The sequence below is a fragment of the Sus scrofa genome, chromosome 16, assembly GCF_000003025.6.
Source record: "Sus scrofa isolate TJ Tabasco breed Duroc chromosome 16, Sscrofa11.1, whole genome shotgun sequence".
Lineage (NCBI taxonomy): Eukaryota > Metazoa > Chordata > Mammalia > Artiodactyla > Suidae > Sus > Sus scrofa.
The window spans coordinates 40,042,476-40,061,352 of NC_010458.4; the positions used below are offsets into that span (position 1 = coordinate 40,042,476).

Sequence of the window (18,877 nt, forward strand, 5' to 3'; positions counted from 1 at the left end):
ATACATATATATATATATATATATATATATATATATTTTTTTTTTTTTTTTTGGTCTTTTTAGGGCCATACTCTTGGCAAATACAACTTCCCAGGCTAAGGGTTGAATCGGAGCTGTAGCCATGGGCCATAGTCACAGCCACAGCCACAGCAATGCGGGATTCAAGCCATGTCTGCAACCTACACCAAAACTCACTGCAACATCAGATCCTTAACCCACTGAGCAAGGCCAGGGATTAAACCTGAGTCCTCACAGATGCTAGTTGGGTTCGTTAACCACTAAGCCACAACGGGAACTCTCAGGACCTTCCTTATAGATGAGTTAGCCTAAACCACGATCTTTCAGAACTCCAGTTTCTCCATCTGTAAAAATTGATAATAATATCACTCCAAAATGATGATGATTATTAGCATGAAACATAAGTTGTCTTGAAGTAATATTTGTATTGGAGAAAACACTCAGGACTTCCCTTTGAATCTCTGGCTCCTATTACAACTTAGCTCCCAATAATGAAGCCAAAAAAAAGAGTCATAATGACAACGTCCTGTACAATTTAATCTTTACAAACAGACAACCTGTATTGCTTTTGGTGAGATGTGTGTTGCAAAGAATTAAAATACAGTTTCCTCAATTCTAAGACACCTGCTTTTTCACATTTGAATGTTTTGGAAATCAGAATGAGCTTTACAATCATTGTCAAAATAAACATGTCAACTGCCAGGTAGAGGAGTTGCTAGGAGGAATTTTCATTTGCTTGTAATGGGTGAATTCAGCCAAATCTTTCAGAATAAAGAATTTTCAAAGCTAAGAGATGTTGGTGTTTACACTTCACTCACATGCAAAATATCTGTCTGTCAAGTTCTTTCAAGAGAAGCTGTTGAACTTCCTGCAAGATGTAATCAATTAAAGAAAAAAAAATTAAGATTCTAAGTCAGGGGTGCTACAGATGTCAAACTAACAGGCACTTTTATGAGAATATCTCCTCTGCTAGGCAGCAACTTCAATGTTCTAGGGAATCCAGAAAATCTTTGGAATATGAGTGAAGATGGTGGGTAATTATATGAATAAAATGTATGCTGTTTTTTTGGTTTAAAAAAAAAAAAAGCGTGGAATTCCTGTCATCCGCAGCAGAAACGAATCTGACTAGGAACCATGAGGTTGCAGGGTTGATCAGCGGGTTAAGGAACCAGCGTTGCCAGGAACTCTGATGTGTAGGCCACAGACTCAGCTTGGATCTGGCCTTGCTGTGGCTGTGGCATAGGCTGGCAGCTGCAGCTCCAATTGGACCTCCCTAGCCTGGGAACTTCCATATGCCAAGGGTGTGGCCCTAAAAAGCAAAAAAAAAAAAAAAGTATATTGAATGTTACACTTTTCTCTCCCAGAACAAAACTTTTAATTAGGCAAATTAATCTCTTTTCTTCTACTTGTCAGAGTCAGCAGAGAAAGCTTCTAGCTTTTTAAATCACCTAAGACAGAGCTAAATATAATTAAATTTATATTTAAGGTGTCTGAACTTTATTGTATGCATATTATACTTCAATAAGACATTAAGAAATTGTAAATATAGGGAGTTCCCTGGTGACCTAGCAGTTAAGGACTTGGCGTTATCACTACTTTGGCTTGAGTTTAATCCCTGGCCCAGGAACTTCTGCATGCCTCAGGCATGGCAAAAAAAAAAAAAAAAAAAAAAAAAAAGTAGATATACATGCCTGTGCATTTAGCCTGATTAGTTGAAGATTTATCAAAATATAACCAGTTATAGCTTTCACCACTTATAGAACATACCTTCTCAGCTAAGTCCTAAGCACTTTACACATGTTATTTAATAAGAGCTAGCATTTATCAAGCATTTATTTTGTGCCAGATATTTGCAAGAAGTATATCAAAAATCTCATTGAATCTTTTTTTTTCTCTTTTTATGGCTCTACCTGTGGCATATGGAAGTTCCCAGGCTAGGGGTCCAATCAGAGCTGCAGCTGCTGGCCACAGCCACAGCAACACCAGATCCAAGCCACATCTGCAACCTCTGCCATAGCTTGCAGCAATGCTGGATCCTTAACCCACTGAGTAAGGCCAGGGATTGAACCCACATCCTCACAGAGACAATATCTGGTCCTTAATCTGCTGAGCCACAATGGGAATTCCTCATTGAATCTTTAAAAGAACCTATAAGGTAGGTATTATTGTTTTTACAATGAGGAAACTCGTATTTAAGGCATATATGTTATTTACTTACATGAGGTCACACAGCTGGAAAGTAGTCAGAGAAAAATGAGAATTCAGGCAGTTTGACACAAAAGGCTTCATTTATGTACGTCTTCACAGTTTCTCTCAAAAATACACATGGTAGTTTCTGTTGTCCTTTTCCACAGATAAAAACCCTAAGGGGGAGAGCTAAGATTCATACCTGAACCTGTTTCCAAAGACCCTGTCTGCTCCTCTTTAACAATATAATGCCCCTCTTAGGGAGGGCATTTTCCTTAGTTGTGGTTTTCTTAACGTCACAGTACAAGATAGCCTAACAGTGGGAGGGATTGGAGGTGGGAAGGGTGGGAGAGGAAGGAGAACCAAGGGAACAGCTCTCAGGCCTTCCAGGGAGTTGCCATTGATCTCTAATCCTGGCACTGCAGAAAATGGAATTTTCCTCTTGCAGTCACCTTGTTTAGTTGCTCTGACTGCGGATGCAGTTGCCAATGAAATTCAGTTCACATCCATTACAATATCATGCTACAAATTTGCTCTAACTTGGAAATGTATTTTCCCTTCTCCTTGTCCTTTTCCTAGTTTGTCCCTACACACCTATCCCCCTTAAGAGAAAAAAACAAAACACAAAAAGAATTGGGGACTTTCAGAGGTGTGCTCCTCAAAATATAGGGACCTCCTGTGGACCGTCTCTGTTGTCTTACTCAGAGGCACCCACAGAAGTGGCCAAGACGTTCTGATACCAACCTGGAAAGTCAACCCATTTCAGCTTCCTCTCTGACTTGTCTTTTGTAAATTAGTACCAACTCTTTTAGATTCCAACCATCCAGGTTTGGGTTTTTTTTGTTGTTTTTGTTGTTCAATGCTTGTTTCAACAGTAATTTATTTGGGCCATTTCTTTTTTAAAAATGTTATTGAAGTAAGTTGACTTAACAATGTTGTGTTAGTTTCAAGTGTAGAGCAAAGTGAACCAGTTATACCTAGATATATATGTATTCTTTTATATTTTTCCCATGTAGGTTATTACATGGTATTGAGTAGATTTCCCTGTGCTACACCATAGGTCCTTGCTACTTATCTATTTTATGTATAGTGGTGTGTATATGTTAATCCCAGTCTCCTAATTTATCCCTCCCACTGATGTTTCCCCTTTGGTAGCCATTATTTTGATTTTTAAATCTTTATGTTTGTTTCTGTTTTGTAAGTTCTTTTGTATCTTTTTTTTTTTTTTTAGATTCCACATATTGCTTATCTCATACGATGTTTGTCTTTCTCTGCCTGACTTAGCATAATTTCTAGGTCCATACATGTTGATGCAAATGGCATTATTTTTTTTTTAATGGCAAATATTCCACTGTATAAATGTACCACATCTTCTTTATCCAGTTCTCTGTTGGTGGACATTTAGGTTGCTTCTAAGTTGTAGCTATTGTGAATAGTGCTGCTATGAACACTGGCACTCATGTATCTTTTTGAATTATGGTTTTCTCTAGGTAGACGCCCCAGAGTGGGATTGCTGGATTATATGGTAGGTCTATTTTTAGTGGGTTTTTTTTTTTTTTCTTTTTGCTTTTTTAGGGCCTCATCCGTGGCATATGGAGGTTCCCAGGTTAGGGGTCAAATCAGAGCTGTGTCTGCGACCTACACCACAGCTCATGGCAACGCCCAGATCCTTAACCCACTGAGCAAGGCCGGGGATTGAACCTGCAACCTCATGATTCCTAGTTGGATTCGTTTCCACCTCGCCACTGGAACTCCTCTATTTTTAGTTTTTTGAGAAATCTCCATGCTGTTCTCCATAGTGGTTGCACCAGCTTACATTCCAACCATCAGTGTAGGAGGGTTCCCTTCTCTCCACATCCTCTCCAACATTTATTGTTTGTAGATTTTTTGGTGATGGCCATTCTGACTGGTGTAATACCTCATTGTTGTTTTGGTTTGCATATCACTAATAATTAGTGATGTTGAGCATCTTTTCATGTATGTTTCAGTCATCTGTCTGTCTTTGGAAATTGTCTGTTCAGATCTTCTGACCAATTTTTAATTGGGTTGTTCATTTTTTTGATATAAATCTGCATGAAATGTTCATATATTTTGGAGATTAATCCCTTGTCAGTCGCCTCATTTGCAAAGATTTTCTCCCATTCTGTGGGTTATCTTTTGGTATTGTTTATGGTTTCCTTTGTTGTGCAGAAGCTTTTAAGTTTAATTAGGTCCCATTTGTTTATTTTTGTTTTTAGTTTCATTACTCTAGGAGGTGAATCTGAAAAGATATTGCTGCGATTTATGTCAAAGAGTATTTGGGCCACTTCAACTGGCTGCGCTTTTCTTTATTAGGAGCTAAAATTTATGACTGGGGTCACTTCCCCTGCCTGTGTAAAAAAGCTTCATTTCTCCCTAACCCCAAAGATACTCATGATAATGACCTACAAACTCACTAGAGAGCACTGAAAAATCAAGGTACTCGTTCAGCATTTTTAGCATTTGAGAAGCCATTCGTGGTTTGAGAAATTTTGAAAGAACTCTCTAAATGTTAGGTTCTAGAGAGGAAGAGGAAACAGATACTGAAACAATTTCACAAAATCGCAGTTCTTTTGGAGGAGTTAACAGACTGTGGTAATCTTTACCGTTGGGAACATGTACCCATTGCTGTGTTGTTTACTCTCCGTAAATGCCCCTGGTAAGTGTGTGTATAAAGAAAGGTAGTACTTTCTGATCAGCATTAAACTAAACAATAAAAGTAAAAACTTAAAAAAAAAAAAACTTTAATGAAGCCTTTCATTAGAAAGTTTTATGGAGTACAAGGTTAAAAAACAACAAACAAAAATCTTCTTTGAATGATGCTTTGAATGGTTGCCTTTTAAATAATGGGTTGGGGTTTTGAATGGTTGCCTTTTAAATCATGGGTTGGGGCTGTGTCATTTTTTTGTTTGTTTCAATTTCCTTTTCAGCTGTTGCATTGGGACATGTTTAGCACATTTGGGCATCAAGAAGATTGAAAAAGAAAATAATATACTTCTCAGGATTCTGTGGGTTAGGGATCTGTACCCCAGCACCTGTTAACCCAGAGGCAAAGCTCCACCGATGTCAGGATTCTAAGTGTAAACCTCTGCTTACAAGCAAAGGAGTTGGGTAGGAAGTGGGGGCAATAGATTATTTTTCATTAAAGAAATGGAATCTAAAAGCAATGGTTATAAAAGTTTAGCTGAAAAATGCTAGACTGCCTGATGCATTTGAATACTGGGAGTTATAATGTGAACGCCCCCTTTCATAACTATTTCAGGAGTTTAAGCAATCATCCAGCCACCCCAAGTCCTTTACCTGGTCACTAGACAGGATAGGCTAGCTGGACTCAGGTAAAAAAGTTCTTGTTCAATAAGGCAGGCCTGTTTTTGATAACCTGTGACGGGTTTAAGTGTCCTAGGCAGGCCTCTTTTTACACAGCAGAGAGAAACATGAAATAGTTGCCAGTCAATAAGGGCCTCCCTGCCTATAGCTGCCTATAGCTGGTGGGGGATGAACAGGGGTGCCCTTGGCCATCTGAAGCTGTGTTTACACATTTCCCCATTAGAGCTAAATTCAAATGCCTGACTTGCCCCTTATCAGACCTGTGATTTAGGGAAAGTTACTTTACTACCCCAAGCCCCATTTTTATCATCTGTAAAACGGGGTAACAATACTTACTACCTTATAGTGTTGTATGTAAAGCCTGTTAGCCAGCACCCGGCACATCACATAATGCTACTAAAAGATTAACATGGGTTTCTATCCTTCTATTACTTAGGTCATTTTAACTGTATGATTTGTATGTGCGATAAGACAATTTAAAAAAGAATTCACACCATTTAGATGTTTCATGGGTAACAGGAAGCTCCAAGTTCCAGGAGCTTGGGAAAAGGTGCTTTCTTAGCCAAATGGCTTCCCATTGAGGGGTTTAGAGTGGCCTGTCACACCTTTCAGGCCCTGAATCTATCTGTGGAACTGTGGGAAATGCAAAAGGGTGAGCAGAGCCAACTACCTGCTGAGAAGGAGGAAGCACCAGCCTCCCCTTCATCTTCAGTCTCCTCAAGCCCCTGCCCTGAGCCCTTGGGCCTAGGACTGTGTGTGTGGTCCAGGAGAGTGGCCGATATCCTAGGAGACAGTCTGTGTGTGAAGGCAGCCAGGTGGATGCAGGCATCAGAGCTATGTCCAGAAAACCAGCATCTATCAGAACTGACATGGTAGTTTCCCTCCAGGTCTGAAAGGACACACCCGGTAGATCAAGTACAGGAAACTGGTGGCCAGAGTAAACATCAAGACCCAGCAAGGAGGCCCCCAAGTCCCTTCCCAGGCCAATTCAAGTATTCCAGCAGCTCCCCCTCACCCACCCACTCACAGGCCGACAATGGAACTCAAAGAATGGAGGCCTTCCTTCCTTCCTTCTCTTGACTGCAGGCTTGTTGGTCAGCAATAACCTCAGGGAATTGTAATCCTTCTGGAAAAAGAAATCACAGGCCAGGGCTGCAAACGGGCAATTTAGTGAAAACCTATTCAATTCGAGGAGTGCCTGAAGAGCTCTGCATTCAGTTCAGCTGCAGAGAAGGAGAAGCCTGGTGGCTGCCCTGACCACCAACCCCCTTAAGCCCTTTCCTGTCTTTCAGGGAGCCTCCTGCAAACCTTCTTCATTCTTAAAAATGAATAGGAAAAAGACCAACAACCCAACAGAAAAACAGGCAAGGATATTGTATTAGAGTTCTCCAGAGAAATAGAACCAGCAGGATATATTTATTAGGAGGAATTGGCTCAGGCGATTATGGAGATGGAGCAGTCCCACAACCTGCTGTCTACAAGCTGGAGACCCAGGAATGCTGGTGATGTAATTCAGTCCAAATCTGAAGGCCTGAGAACCAAGGAAGCAGATGGTGTAAATCTCAGTCACAGAGCAGGAGATGGGATGTCTCAGGTCAAGCAGTGAGGCAAGATAAAAAGGACAAATTCTTTCTCCCTCTGGTTCTTGGTGGATAAGATGAGGGCCACCGTCACTGGGGAGCATGATCTACTTTACTGAGTCCACAAACTCAGAAGCAACCTCATCCAGAAGCAACCTCATAGACAGCCAAAAATGATGTTTAATCCGGACACCTCATAGCCACTCAGACTGACCTGTAAATCTTTTTTTTAAGGGTGAACCCATGGCAAATGGAAGTTCCTAGGCTATGGGTCAAATCAAGGCTGTAACCTCTGGCCTAAGCCACAGCCACAGCAACTCGGGAATCCCAGCCACATCTGTGACCTACACCACAGCTCACGGCAATGCCGGATCTTTAACCCACTGAGTGAGGCCAGGCACCGAATCCAGGTCCTCATGGAAACTAGTCGGGTTCATTACCACTGTGCCACGATGGGAACTCCTGACCTATAAATCTTTATAGGGCAATTCTGTCCCTATGCATTTTTCCTCCTGTGAGCCAAGACGTATGTACAAGAACTGGTTAAAGAAAGTATATTTAATAATGGGATGGATTTATTTGTACTGTTATGAAACCATCCTCAATATGTAATGTTAAGTGAAAAAGTGTGGTTCAGAGCAGAGCATAGAATATCTCTGAAAGGAGGTTTCAGAGACAGGCCACTGGGGTTGCTTCCAGAAAGAAGGACTGGAGAGCTGGGCTGCTGGGATTGAGCACAGACATACAGGTCAACCTATACCCTGCGATATTTCTAAATCATGACATGTGTTTCTTTTTTGATTTAAAAATATTCGCTTTTTAATTTTCTTTTTTTTTTATAGCAACCTCCATTGTCTTCTACCCTCCTATCCTGTAAACTTCCCTCTCATGTTTAATCTTATCTTGCCTTCCACTAACAGAAAAAAATCCTCAGTGAGAACATCTTCAAACCCTTTCACATTTTCTTTTTTTTTTCCCTAGTCCCTGAGTCCCCTCCCCAGCCTCCTTCAAGACCAAGCCTCTTTTTGCTGAACCCTCAGCCCCTCTGTGTCCTCCCAAATTTTTATCATTGCTATTTAAATTCTCCAGAGTCTCCTTGATCTTAAACCACCCCCAGCATCTCCCCCGCCCCTTCTTTTCCCTTCTATGGTTAAACGTCTTGAGAGCGTTGTCTACACTGTTCTCTTCCTCGTGCTCACTCTGCAACCTGGCTTCTCCCTCCACTATCCCCCTGAACTTGCCCCTTCAAAATCACAAGTGACTTCCACGTTGCTAAAATCATCGGACATTTCTTTTTGGGCACCTACACCTATTCTTGAGCATGCTCATTTATTCCTTCAGTTAACTTCAGTTACCATGTCTATGTCTTTAATTTGAATTCTTCAATGAACTAACTAACTATATACTCTCTCCTACGGGCACATCGACCTCAGCTTGCCAAAACCTGTCTCCACCCACCCCAGCCCCAGTGTTCTTTCTCTTAGTGGATGTCTCTGTCATCCATCTGATGGGCCAAGCCCGAGACTTGGGAGTCATCCTGTTACCTTCTGTGTCTCCTGCTCTCCCATAACCAACCTTCCAGTTACCCTATGAATCTGCTCCTTCAGCTACCATCCTAGTTCAGGCCATTGTTTTCTCTGTCATTCCAACAGCTTCTCCTCAATCAATTCTCCACACTCACTGCTGTAACCTTTTTAATGGGTTCCTCCTAACCTCAGGATAAATTCCTTAACAAGCTTACACGGCCCTTCACGACAAGTCAGTATGACTGATTCACCAACCACCCCCTTGTTTCTAAGTTCCAGGCCTACTGAACTTGCAAAATTTTTAATACCTTGTTCTTGTTCACCTCTGAGTCTTTTGAATACGTTGCTCCCTCTGACTGGAAGTCTCTTTTCCTCTTCTCTTCTCCTTAGTAACTTCTACTCATCATTCAGGTCTGAGCTTAAAGATTTCTTCCTCCAGAAACTATAATGTAATTGCTTCTTTAGTTCTGATTCCTCCACATGATTGAAATTTAAGGTGGAGTTTATGCCCTCCTAGAACATCACTGTGCTCCCTGCTACAGTCTGTGGCACATAGTAAGCGCCAAATCATCACCGCACGAATTAATGAAAGCATAATCAACCTCCATTTCACAATGCATTTTAACAAAGAAGCATAAATGGAGTCTTGCTGCTTTTGTGGAATCACTAGGGGGAAATAGCTTAGCCAGAGGTACCCTACAGAGTTAGAATTACAATTCTGACTAATTTGCTAGAACTGTCCCTCTGGTGATATATTTTAGAATTGAAAGAAATTTTGCAATAGTAGATGACTTCATCTTCCTTTTTAAAACTGTGAGTGTGTGTGTGTGTGTGTGTGTGTGTGTGTGTGTGAGAAAGAGCGAGAGAGAGAGAGAGAGTGAGCAAGAGAGAGGGGGAGAGAGAGGGAGAGAGGGAGAGAGAATAACCTTGCCAAATTGGTCTTTGTAGTCCAGTAGTTTGAACCAGAAATCTGTGAAAAGATTGTTCTTTAGGAAGTTTTCCAAAAACTATCCTGAGGCAAGACTTAAATAACTATGTATTTTAAAATGTACTTTAGTGGCAGCTATAGACAAATGGAGTTTGTATTGTTTAAGAAATTTAAACATGTAAATACCTAAAGTGCATTGTTGAAATAAAGTGATAGATACATTCCAAGGCTCAAGGCTGACCAATGTCGGGATTAAGAATGCCAGCTGTTGGCAGAAGACAAAGTGTTTGGAAGCTAGAAAACATGGCTTTTTTTCTCAAATTAATTCTGGGAAGCGGGGAATAAAATCAATGAACATGTGAATCCAAGTAATCTTCAGACAGAATTTCTAGGAATGCAGTCAGAGTGGAAGTAAAATTTTTAGAAACTAAAAGAATTAAACATCAATTTGAATAAATAAATAAAGCAGAAAAAGAAATGACATAGATCTAGCTTTTGAAAGAAGAGAACTAAAGTAGTTAGTTATTAGCAGGAATTCCCAGTAAGAGGAAGAGAAAGCAAGCAAACATGCTGAGTGCTCACAATGAATTATCAAAGCTGTTTTGTAAAGAAGTTACCAACCAAACCACGCTCTCCACCTCAAACCTGGCCCCTTGAAGGCTCTCTAGACCTGGAGCTGCATCCCCTCCCACCTTATCTACCCAGAAACCTGGGACACCCCATACCCCAACTGCTGGTCTGAGTCCTGCCAGTTCTTCGTGCTTACTAGCTCCAGGGTCTGTCCACAGCCAACAGTTTGGTGCAGACCCCTGCTCTGTCTCCTGTCTGGCCCACAGGCAGGAAGGAGCCTCTGTGCTGTACCAGTCAAGCAGTGGGCTCCACAGATGGACTGCCTAGGTCATAGCCTGCTTCTAGCACTTACTAGCCAGGCAACAGTGGCCCAGTTGTTTTGTGTCTCAATCTTCTCATCTGTGAAAAGAGGGGATAATAGCACCCTGGCCTGTGGTCTGTAAGAGTTAGAGATAATGTGAATAAATTTCCTAAAATAATACTTGGTCCATGGTTCTGTGTTTCCATAAACATTAAATATCATTACTCTGTGTTATGTCCTGGCTTCATTTCTTGCCACGTTTGAATCCATTTTCTAGGAGCGATCATTTTCAAATAAACTCTGATCCTTCACCTTCCTGCTGAAGACACTTGCAGAAGTTCTCTGAGACTCTGAGGAAAAGACTGAATGCTTATAGAGGCTTTGGGGCCCAGTGTGGTCTGGGCTCTATCTCCCTCTCCAGCCCCGACCTGCACCCTTTCCCCTTGTTCTCAGGGCTCCAGACACTCTGACCTTCTTTCGGTTCTTCAAACCCTCTGAGCTTCCTCTCACCTCAGGGCTTTTACACAAGCTGCTTCCTCTGCCCGGAACACCAACTCATCCTTCCCGTCTCAGGCCGGAGCCTCATCACTTCCTTAGGGAAACCTTGCCTGGCCTCTCGAACTAGGTCAACCTCTCCATAGCACCCTGTATTTCTCCTCCATGGCACTTCTTAGAATCCTAATCTGACACTTTTTTTGTGGGTGGTTATTAGATTAGCATCTTTCTCACCACTGCAGTGGAAGCTCTGTGAAGCAGAGACCATGCCTATTTTTTCATTTATTCCAACCCTCAGGGCCTAACATAGTTTCTGAATATAACATGGTAGGTACTCAGTTAACATCTTTGAAGTAAGGAAGGAAGAAGGGAGGGAGGAAGGAAAGAAAAAGGCACACCCAAGTGTTCTTGCCAGTTCTGGTGGCTGCACTGTTGCAAGGATTTATGGCGATCACAAGGAGCCACCCAACACTACAAGCCCTATGTCCTCTTCCCACCTCCCACTGCGTTTGCTTCATTAAGGCGTTTAAGACCTCTTCTCAATTCAATTCCAGCATTTATTCTTAAGAAAAATGGTCCTTTCATTAGCATTGTTGTGTGACCTCTGAATAAAATGTGTGGCATACTTTCCCCAGTACAGATGTTTGGTAGTGCAGAGAAAGGACAGAGTGGTAAGTTGCAGGGAAAAGTTCCACCTGACCAGATCCAAGTGGGCTTCCTTGTCCAGCTTGTCAGCTCACTCCCTGGCATTTCAAATTGAGGAGAGATCTACATAAGGAGGTCCAACAAAAGCAAAGGCAATGGAAAGAAGAGAATAGGGGAGAAAGTCTCCCCACAGCCACCATTTTCAACCTCCTGGAGAAGTCACTAGAGAATGAAAGTAGGCATAAACAAAAGAAGTGTCTTCTCTGAACTAAAAGCAGAGGAGAAGGGCATTCTCCTGCTGCTCTGAGTGAACAAAGATGGAATCCAGAGGAACCAGAAGAGAAACAAGGTCAAAGTTGAAATGGGTGTTTTGTCCTTAATCCAACCCTATTCTTGTATGAATGAGGCCACTGAGGGCCAGAGAAGTGAAGGGGCTTGCCTGAGGTCCCAAAGAATCCTGGATTCTAAAGGAAGATTGAAGTGACTAGTACTTTAAGCTCCCACTCACAGTGTGGGTACCTTGCTCTAATTACATCCTTGTATGATGTTTCATTACATCCATTTGATAGACAAAAATGGGGTCTTTTGTCTTTTGTTGTTTTAGGGCTGCGCCTGTGGCATATGGAAGTTCCCAGGCTACGGCTCGAATTGAAGCTGTAGCTGCCAGCCTATACCATAGCCACAGCAACGCGTGATCCCAGCCGCGTCTGTGACCTACACCACAGCTCATGGTAACTCCGGATCCTTAACCCACTGAGGGAGGTCAGGGATCCAACCCGCATCCTCATGGATGCTAGTCAGATTCATTTCCGCTGAGCCATGACGGGAACTCCAATAGACAAAAATATTGAAGCTGAGAAAGGCCTGGCCCAAAAATGAAAGCTGTTCAATAGAAACATTTTGAGTCTGACATTGCAAAGTTTCTTTGACCTTGACTCTGCCCCTGAGCCCCCTTATCTATAGGGTGACCACATACTCTGGTTCAGCTGAGTAATCCCCAGTTTATACCTATAGTCCCAATGTCGTTAGCAATAGCACCTCCTTTCTCTCTCAAAAATGCCTCAGGTGGGATAATAAATTTATGGTATGATCACTCTACTACTTGCAAAGTGGGAATATTAATATTACCTGCTCATGGGACTCAATGGGATTTTGCACATCAAATGCATGGCATCTGGCACATAGTAAGCACTCAGTAGGCACTAGCTACTATTGTTACTGTTATAATAAGGAAGGCATCTGTGGAGGGGCAGCAGGAATGAAGCCAAGCTCTCCCACTTGACATTCCTATCATAGTCTCTGTGAATGACATTCCCCTTCCCTAGAGTTGTGCTGTGCCAACTTTAGTGCCTTCAAACTGACCCCTAGGGGATGCACCAGCCACTGTAGACCAGAGGTCATGTGGAGGCATCAAATCTGCCCCCTCCACTTTTGCACCAATCAGATTCACTGCCTGGGGTTTCTTGGGTCACATGGTTTACACTGGCCATTAGTTTATCTTTTACTAGAAAGTCTAGGGCTCAGATTTCTTAAAGAGAAATTATCAAGCACAGAATCTCCTCCCTCAGCCCCAGTCCATGCTAATTGAGTGGCTTAAGTAAGGGACTTGCCTGCCTCCTCTTCAAGATTAAGAGGTGGGTGTGAATATTTTCCTCTGGCCCCCTTAAATGTTCCTGATTACAGTAATAAAAATGCTAAGCTCTATTGCCTCCCACTGGAATGAAGGCAGCTGAAAACTCCTCATTCCCTGAAGAACCTAATTGTTGATGCTAGTGCATCTAAACAGGTGTTCTTTAGATTGCTTTTTCTAATGCCTTTTCACTGCAAAGATCGGTTTAAATGTTGCTTTGAGCTAATCAGTGATTGCTTCTGTATTCATACAAATTTATATCTTTGATTCTGCGTACTAGATGAGATATTACCTTCAAAGTCTATAAATAAGGTAGGTGATTTTTAATTTAGCTCTTTGTCCTCCTTTGTATTTTGTGCCAAATATGCACATATTTCTTTTAGTATTTAAAAGTCTAGCTTAAACCTATATTTGAACTTTGAGAGTCATCTTTAGCTGTCCTAAAGACATACAAGCATGGTGTGTCCTACAGAGTAGGTGTTCAATCAATATTTGTGGAAAAGATAAATTAATACTCTAACTTGGATTGCAAACAAATTGGATTTCTTGTCTCTAGGTGTTTGAATTCAGGGGTTCTTTAACTATTGCCCAAACTTTCTTGGGTCTGCATCTCTGTGTATTCTGTTCTCTCTGCCTAGAATTTCCTCCATTTCATATCTCTTTGGAAATCTCGTTGTTCATTTAAGGTCCTCATTAAATGCCAATTGCTCCATGAAACCCAGCTAGCAGTCTCCAACCAGATATCATGGAGTTAGCCTTAGGTCAAAGGAGCTGGAAAGGGTCACATCTGGTTTTCCAAACTCCGCAGTACTCTGGGCCTCTGTTATCTTTTCTAGTGGGTGTTTGTGCTCTGTGAACATCTTAAGATGAGACAGAGGATATACTCTGCTAAACCACCTATGTAGACAAAAAGATAGTAATTACGTAATGAATTATAAGTTTACAGTTTTAAAGAGTGACTTTTTAAAAGTAGGGTGTACCTGAACATAGGGATGATTAATGTGGCTTTTTGATTAAGTCCTCAAAACTTGGAGCTTTAGAACTTGGAAGATTTCGATTCAGACTCTCTTTCATATGAGGAGAACCTCTGGTTCAAAGAACCCTGGGCTTACTAAAGGTCACCTGGCTAGAGAAAACCAGAGTTCAGCCAGCAGATCTCCAGAGCGCTCTTCCAGACATTTCTTCAGGCATAATTTAACATGTATCAGTTTATCCTTGAGTGTAAAGTACACTTCATGATTGAATACGGTAACTGGCTAACTATTCATAGTTCCCCCCACTCCCTCCCTTTTAGTGCCTGTTTCTAAGCAGCAAAGTTGTGGTTCAGTGACTTCTGTCTGGATAATATGAAAACAGGGCGCCTAGCCAATTTTGATGAGCTAACTATTTCCCTAAATTATCATGCCTAAGCAAAGGGCCCTAAACCTGCTGTTCAACACTTACCATCGGATCTGGGGGATGGGCCATACACAGGCATATCATCAAATAGCTGGAATTTTATGTTTAAGATTGTCAAGCAGTGAAAATTGTCATCCTTGGAAATGACTGACAGTTCCTCTGTCTCATTTCTGCTAAGTTGAGTTAGGTAAAGAAAAAAAAAAGAATCAACTTCAGTCTTTGTACAGATTTCTTGCTGAAGACACATGTGACAGGACTATAAATTTTCACCAGAAAGTGATGGGAGAATGGGCACTTCAAAGTGCCTGAGACTCTGCAAAAGGCCCCAATTAATAGAATGCCTCAAAAAATAAAATTAAATAAATGTTGCAGAGGGTATGAATCTTGATTGGAGTGCTGGGTTGTTGGCTGTTAGCCTGGAGAGAGTGGTGGCCAGGGCTTGCCAGCTGGCTGATCCACACTCCAATAAAGACTGCAGTCAGCTTACACCTTGGCAAACTATGATTTTGATAGAAATCTTAGAGGACGGCAGACGTTCTTCCTAGTAGAGTGTATTAGATCAGGTCCTTGCTTTTACTTGCATAGAGAAAATAACCTGATAGCCAGGATTAGTAGGGTCAGGTCTGTACTCTGCTCCAAATGAGAGTTCATTACTGGATCTGAATTGATATATACCCTAAAGGAGACACAGGATGTAATTCAGGGTGGCACATTCATCTAATCCCCAAGTTAAACCAGTCATGCCACTGAAGCAAACCAACTGGCTCGTCAACAACCATACATCTTCCCACAAGTTCCACTGAACAACCATTTTTTAAAACTCTGAACTGTAATGCCTGTGCATGGCCCATCCCCCAGATCCAATCATAAGATCCTCTTATGCTCACTCGTGTTGAACCATGTGTAGCTGTTGCTTTATTTTGCATAGATCTGAAGACAGGGATCAGGTGTAAACATCCTAGTACCCACCCAACCCCACAATGGCTATCTTAGTGCTTTTCACATAGAGACACTCCGTGGATGAAAGAATTGGAAGAGAGGTTCTGTATTCCAAAGTCCATACTGAATTACAGCCATTTAAAAACTGTTTTTAAAAGTTGGCAAATGTCTACCGGTTTCCCAAGTGGATTTTTTCAATTTGTTAAAAACTGCTTCTAGGAGTATTTATTTTTTAAAAACAAGCATACAAAAATAGAAAAAATACTGTGAACAAATTTTAGAGACAAATACGACCAGGAAAAGCATTGGTAAGACTGTAGATGTAACTAACAACAGGTCAGTATTCTTACGAGGTAAAAACTGAACAAAGAACATGATGTGGGAATTTACAATATGAGAAATGACTATTTAAAATACAAAAGCATTTCATCCTTACCAGTAACCAAAGAATACAAATGGCAGCCAGATACCTTTTTTCATCTATCAGATAAGGAAAAATCAGCGCTATCTGGGATGTGGGTTATTTGACACGTAGATACACAGCTCATGGCAATGCAAAATGAAACCACCTTTCTGGAGAGCAAATTGTCAATATATATTTGAAGGCTTAAACATATGACCTGAAGAAATTCATCCCAAGGAAACAATCAGATAAGTGTGTAAATATGTATGTACAAGCAAACTGGAAGATCCTAAATGTTGAACAAAGGATTAATCAAATGAATAAAAGCAGGCCACAGAAAAGTAGGATCAAATTTTTGAAAAACATATTTTTATATAAATACACCTATATTTATATGTACATTTATATGTATATACACACACACAAATATACATTTTTCACCAGTATGATAGCCATAATTTATGCACTCCTTAGAGTTTTTTTCATATGAAAGGACTGGCTGACTTAGCTCTCTGATAATAAGTATGAGGGTTTTATTCAAACATACTCATTAAGTTTTAAAAAGCAAAGATTTAATTGAGCTTAACAGAGTTTTGGACATACAGAGGAGTAGAGAAGAGGATTTGAAAAAGGACTTTTATTGTTTTTCTCCTTGCTAGAGATCAGACTGTGTTAGTTTTTTAGACTTAAAATATTAGTCAGTTTGAAATATGAATATACACATATGAATGGGGAGGTTGGATTAGTGAAATCTAACAAGTCTCCCATGCTTTAGATTTACTGCATTACAAGCATATACCAGCAACCCTGGATTTATACCTTAATTGGATATTGGAGGATTATTGGAGATGATTGTACAATTTCAAATATATGGAGGAGAAATTGGTGGAGAAATCAGTTGTAGTAAGAGTATGTGAGAAAAACTATAAAGAAGAATCTTCTTTAATGCCTTAGAAAATTAGTTGGTGGAGAATAGTTTAAAATTACAAAGTTGAATATAGTAAATCAAATGAGCATTAATATCTTGTGAGTATGTGATTGTGGAAAGACGGCCTAAATGACTAGCTAACTGTCTTTTTAAGACTATTGGTAATAGAATCAATTATGGTTCATTATTAACTACATTAACATAAAATTAGCCTTTACTAGCTCCTAGAAATATGAGGTGGTTGTAATAAACTGTGGTCCCTTATGAACACATGTAAAACTTGAGGGTTTATAAACCAGCTCTCTTCCCGGAACTAAACTAGATTGGATGATCAATTAATGGCTAAATGTTATTATATCTCTTTTTAATATTTCTTGTCAAAACCTTAAATATTCCTAATTCAACTTGTGTGTCTATTTGTGTTATATAATTTGGTCATAATTGGTTTCATTTCGATTGTCTTTATATTTTGGGTACTTATTATCTTTTCTCTCATCCACTGGGAATTCCAAGTACCAATTTTTGCTATTTAGAAAGTCAGCAAGGAGCATCATACTGAGTACCTTAATTATTGTTAATTGAATATTGTAAATGGTTTTTCAGGATCACCATCTTGGCAATCCATGTAGCATTTTTTTTTTCCTCTCATGTGGCATTTTTTTCAGTTAGCAAAAGGTAAAGCACCAATTATTCCTTCTATCCCTTTCCAAATCAAGTATCACTGGTAACTGGCTCCTATAAAAAAACTAGTTTCCTCTTTTCAAACATCATGTATATATGTATGCTTCATATGGCACTAAGAATATGGTGGCTGCTCAATGAATAGTAAATGACAACTATCCTTTTAAACAGAATGTTTCTCAATTCCGGTCTGAGAGGGAACATCCCATTCCACTTTCTAGAGCTTGCACAGTGCATCTCATCCAGCACAGCAGGTCTGATACTCCAGGACAGAGCTCTTCCATTGTCATGAGCCAGGACCAAGCTTTCTAGGACTTTTTGCTCTTCTATAATCAAAATAAGAAGAAAAAAAGTAAATAAAGAGTTTCAGAAGATCTGAGCATATCAGAAATGCTACAGGCAAAAAAACAAAAAAAAAAAAACAAAAAAACAGCAAAAAAATCACAAAGTTGGGCTTCCTATGTATTTCTTGCCTTACAATGCACAATAAAAAAGAAATGAGAGTTTTATGATCTGCCTTTTCAGCTTTCAAACTATGTCTCCAATTTTGGAGGGGACTGGGGGCTAAGGTTTCAGTGGAATGAAGTTGTATTAGAGGTTGTCTTTAGCTTCATAAAATCTTGCCTTCTTAACTATTTGCTGTCTTGCTTATTCAATGAAATCATAACTATTGTTATGAGATCAGGGCCAGAAGAAGCTTTGAGACATAGCCTGGAGTCTTCTACCCCATTAAGGTGGCCCAGAAATTATCAAAAAAAAAGAGAGAGAATCTGTCTCTTTGGAAGAACAGGATTCCACAAGCTTGGCTAGTAACCTGTTAGACTATAAATAAAACTTACTGCCAGGACTTGTATTCACCCACTTTCTATTAAATTTGGCAGGTCTCGGGTTTAGAAATAAATTCAAAGCCCATCTTGAGCAACTTTCCAATGTTGAATGCTATGGAGTTTGTGGTCATCATTTTGCCCCAGCTTTTAATTTTCTTATTCATGGGGAAATAATTTGCCTACCTTTCTCAACCATTTGATACTTGTATGTAGATTTTGTAAATCACCTGAAGTCTTTTATGATAGGAGATAGATTGGAATGAATAAATAACTAAATAAATAAAATAATAAAACATGCCCGTAAGCTGCAGAACACTTTAAGAGCACTTCTGCTAGTTCTGAAGGAGAGCCAGTAACCATTACATTTTAATGGAGATAACAATCAGAGCATGCTCATGCCTGAGCCCTTTCTGATGAGAAATGCCCTGGCCACATCCTTTTACCTCCCACCCCTCGTTTACACCAAGGAATTGGAC

At 40.4% G+C, this 18,877-nt stretch overlaps 1 long non-coding RNA gene across 5 annotated transcripts in view; it reads left to right on the forward strand.

Moving 5' to 3' along the window:
* Nucleotides 1-18,877, forward strand: part of LOC102161888 — a 126,116-nt gene that overhangs the window by 83,863 nt on the left and 23,376 nt on the right. The gene's annotated exons all lie outside the window — the stretch shown is intronic.